The sequence below is a fragment of the Melanerpes formicivorus genome, unplaced genomic scaffold, assembly GCF_026170545.1.
Source record: "Melanerpes formicivorus ecotype bairdi unplaced genomic scaffold, bMelFor1.0.p_v2 SCAF_555, whole genome shotgun sequence".
Taxonomy (NCBI): domain Eukaryota; kingdom Metazoa; phylum Chordata; class Aves; order Piciformes; family Picidae; genus Melanerpes; species Melanerpes formicivorus.
The window spans coordinates 80281-85000 of record NW_027142907.1 but is presented as its reverse complement, the minus strand read 5'-3'; positions in this window follow the sequence as shown (position 1 = coordinate 85000).

The following is a 4720-nucleotide window of genomic DNA, read 5'->3' as shown; positions in this document are numbered from 1 at the left end:
TCCGACCCTGGCGGGCCGGGCTCCTCCCGCGAAGGCCGCGGACGAGGCGGCCCGGCAACCCGCTGACGCGGCTAGTTCCCTCGCGTGCGCACGCAAGCACACGCTTCCCGACTCCACGCGGCCACAGAGGCCGGCTGGGGCTCCCCCGCCCCCGAGGCCGGCCCCTGGCTGCCAGATCCCGGGCACGATTCAGGCAGCAGCAGCGGAAGCGAGCGATACCGACACGCCCGGCGGGGAGAAGGCCCTCGTCTCTCTCCCCGCCTTGCCACGGGAGCACCGGGACGTGCTAGAGGAGACAGCGACCCGCGGAAACGGGGCGCGCCCCCGGCACGCCAGGACCTTAGAGCCGGGGCGGCTCGCTCGGCAGCGGGCGGGGGGACGGGCCACAAAGCCGCCCCTCTCAGGCTAGAGGTTTCATTTAGGGAGGAACCCTCGGGGACCCCACCCGGGCAGGTGAGGCCTCACGCGCGGCGCCGCTTTTAGCCCCTTTTAAATTTTGCGACGCCGCCGCCTCGCTCTCGGCTCGGCCAACCCCCGCCACACGCAGCTGCTCGCGGCCGGCACCCGCGGGTACCCGGAACCGAGGACGACACCGGCGCCTCACGCGTTTTAGGACACCTGAAAACTCACGGGGCCACGCAGCAGTCACAAAGCCGGTTGCGGTAGACCGGTCCCCGAACCCTGCCCCAGCGCCGGGGGGGAGGTGGAAAGGGGAGGATGCGGCAAGGCACGCGCCGGGCCGCTAACGCCACGGCTCCCCCCCGCTCGAGCCGCTCGGGGCTGGGGGAACGAGGACGACACCTCACACGCGACGGGAAGCGAAGTGGAAAGGAAGACCGCCCTTGCCCTGCCGGCCGGGGGCCCTTTCCGACGCGACCCGAAAGGCCTCATCGATCAACAAGGACGGAAGGAAAGGAAGCCAGCGGAGGCCCCACGGCCTCGCTCTTCTGGGACAGACACAGCCACGCGCACCCGCCACCGCCCTCGGGAGCAGCCAGCAGGCACGGGGCTCGGCGTGCGGGCAACACGCCGGAGGAGCAAACGGGGCGCCCTCCAGAGATGGGGGGGGGGGGCAAGCTGCACCGGGCCGCACCGGCTCACAGGGCACCTCTGCCTCCCCGAAATGTGGGCTTGCATTTTCCCTCAAGCTGCACCGAGTTACATCTCCATCACGGGGCGCCCCTCTGGAGCCAGGAGGAAGCCGTGCTGGGGCACCGGCTTGCCCTCCTCCCCCCATGCCGGGCTCCATAGCATACGAGTGGCCAGTCACCGCCGCTGGCTTTTCCCTTAGATGCCGTGCCCCCGCGGGCTGCGGCTTTGGCCATGGGGGGGAACCCCCGTGAAGAGGGTCCAGTGCTGGGAACTCTCTCTGCCCCTTACCGGGCTCTCTCTCGCCGTGCCTGGACGGGCTTGCTTTCCATTCTTGGTGGGACCGACGCCGGCACCACGTCTCCCCGGCTTTCTCTGCCCCCGGGCCCCACCGGGCAAACTTCGCTTCGGGGGTTCCACACTTCGGCAGTGGCCGGCGCCAGCCACTCGTCAACTTTTTCTCTTCTCCCCTCTTTCGTTGCCGAGCCCGGGCTGGGCTCCGGCTCACGGACGAGCGAAACCCATCCAACACCGCTGAGGGTGCGCCAGCGGCCGCTCCAAACCGCCGCGCCTTTGCTCGGCCCCGCGGGTCCCCTCTCTGACCCGGGGGAAAGCCACCGAGAAGCCAGACGGACCCCTGCCCAGCCGCCTGGCGGGTGGCTTGGAGCAGCCGCTCGGCAGCGCTGCCCTGGGAGTGCTCGGCGTCACTCGTTCCCTCATATACGGAACTGGAGGGCCGTCAGCTCCGCGAGCGCACAACCAGCCGACCTCCGCCCAGCGGCAGGTCGCAGAAATCACGCCGGCTTGTACGATGACGTAGGCGGAGGCAGAGCGCAACAGCGACCCCTTGGCGACAAGCGCGATCTCCGCGGAGAGCACGTCTACTCGCCGAGGGAGAGCACGTCTACTCGCCGAGGGAGAGCACGTCTACTCGCCGAGGGAGAGCACGTCTACTCGCCCAGGGAGAGCACGTCTACTCGCCGAGGGAGAGCACGTCTACTCGCCGAGGGAGAGCACGTCTACTCGCCGAGGGAGAGCACGTCTACTCGCCGAGGGAGAGCACGTCTACTCGCCAAGGGAGAGCACGTCTACTCGCCCAGGGAGAGCACGTCTACTCGCCCAGGGAGAGCACGTCTACTCGCCCAGGGAGAGCACGTCTACTCGCCCAGGGAGAGCACGTCTACTCGCCGAGGGAGAGCACGTCTACTCGCCGAGGGAGAGCACGTCTACTCGCCGAGGGAGAGCACGTCTACTCGCCGAGGGAGAGCACGTCTACTCGCCGAGGGAGAGCACGTCTACTCGCCGAGGGAGAGCACGTCTACTCGCCGAGGGAGAGCACGTCTACTCGCCGAGGGAGAGCACGTCTACTCGCCGAGGGAGAGCACGTCTACTCGCCGAGGGAGAGCACGTCTACCTCCCGGCTGAGGGAGAGCACGGGGGGGGGGGACAAAGACAGGCGGCAGCAGCTTCGGTGAACGTCACCCGGGAGGCGACCGGGGCTGTCCCGGGGCAGTCCCGGGAAGCCGGCGTCCGGCACAGGAAACCGTCAGCTGCCGGACCGGGGCGAATCCCCGCGGCCACGGCAGGGGTGGGGGCTCGAAGACAGCCGGCAGCCGCTTCGGTGAACGTCACCCGGGAGGAGACTGGGGCCCTCCCGGGACCGTCCCGGGAAGACGACGTTCGGCACGAGATCCCGGCCGCGGCCGGACCGGCTCGAAGCCCCGCGGCCCCGGCACGGGGGAGGCCCAAAGACTGGCGGCAGCCGCTTCGCTGAACGTCACCCGGCCGGCGACCGGGGCCGTCCCGGGGCCGTCCCGGGATGCCGGCTTCCGGCACGGGGTCCCGGCCGCGGCCGGAGCGGCTCGAAGCCCCGCGGTCCCGGCAGCAGCCGGAGCCGCTCGCCGTTCGGGCTCCCGGCACCCTACGGATCCGCCGACTCGTTCGCGGGCGGCGGGGGGAGGCAGTGAAGGAGGTGCGGGCAGAAGCGGCAGCGGAGGCGGAGGGGGGGGGGGGGTGCTCGGAGACAGCCGGCAGCCGCTTCGGTGAACGTCACCCGGGAGGCGACCGGGACCGGCCCGGGGCAGTCCCGGGAAGCCGGCGTCCGGCACAGGGAACCGTCAGCTGCCGGACCGGGGCGAATCCCCGCGGCCACGGCAGGGGTGGGGGCTCGAAGACAGCCGGCAGCCGCTTCGGTGAACGTCACCCGGGAGGAGACTGGGGCCCTCCCGGGACCGTCCCGGGAAGACGACGTTCGGCACGAGATCCCGGCCGCGGCCGGACCGGCTCGAAGCCCCGCGGCCCCGGCACGGGGGAGGCCCAAAGACTGGCGGCAGCCGCTTCGCTGAACGTCACCCGGCCGGCGACCGGGGCCGTCCCGGGGCCGTCCCGGGATGCCGGCTTCCGGCACCGGGTCCCGGCCGCGGCCGGAGCGGCTCGAATCCCCGCGGTCCCGGCAGCAGCCGGAGCCGCTCGCCGTTCGGGCTCCCGGCACCCTACGGATCCGCCGACTCGTTCGCGGGCGGCGGGGGGAGGCAGTGAAGGAGGTGCGGGCAGAAGCGGCAGCGGAGGCGGAGGGGGGGGGGGTGCTCGGAGACAGCCGGCAGCCGCTTCGGTGAACGTCACCCGGGAGGCGACCGGGACCGGCCCGGGAAGCCATCGTCCGGCCCGGGATCCCGGCCGCGGCCGGACCGGCTCGAATCCCCGCGGCCCCGGCACGGGGGAGGCCCAAAGACTGGCGGCAGCCGCTTCGCTGAACGTCACCCGGCCGGCGACCGGGGCCGTCCCGGGGCCGTCCCGGGATGCCGGCTTCCGGCACGGGGTCCCGGCCGCGGCCGGAGCGGCTCGAATCCCCGCGGTCCCGGCAGCAGCCGGAGCCGCTCGCCGTTCGGGCTCCCGGCACCCTACGGATCCGGCGACTCGTTCGCGGGCGGCGGGGGGAGGCAGTGAAGGAGGTGCGGGCAGAAGCGGCAGCGGAGGCGGAGGGGGGGGGGCTCGAAGACAGCCGTCAGCCGCTTCGGTGAACGTCACCCGGCCGGCGACCGCGGCCGTTCCGGGGCCGTCCCGGGAAGCCTGCGACAGGCACGGGGTCCCGGCCTCGGCCGGACCCGCACTGGGTGCCGCCGCCTCGGGCTCTCGGGACGGTATGGATCCGCCGACTCGTTCGCCGGCAGCGGGGGGAGGCAGTGGAGGGGGTGCGGGGAGAAGCGGCAGCGGAGGCGGAGGCGGGGGGGGGCTCGAAGACAGCCGGCAGCCGCTTCGGTGAACGTCACCCGGGAGGCGACCGGGACCGGCCCGGGAAGCCATCGTCCGGCCCGGGATCCCGGCCGCGGCCGGACCGGCTCGAATCCCCGCGGCCCCGGCACGGGGGAGGCCCAAAGACTGGCGGCAGCCGCTTCGCTGAACGTCACCCGGCCGGCGACCGGGGCCGTCCCGGGGCCGTCCCGGGATGCCGGCTTCCGGCACGGGGTCCCGGCCGCGGCCGGAGCGGCTCGAATCCCCGCGGTCCCGGCAGCAGCCGGAGCCGCTCGCCGTTCGGGCTCCCGGCACCCTACGGATCCGCCGACTCGTTCGCGGGCGGCGGGGGGAGGCAGTGAAGGAGGTGCGGGCAGAAGCGGCAGCGGAGGCGGAGGGG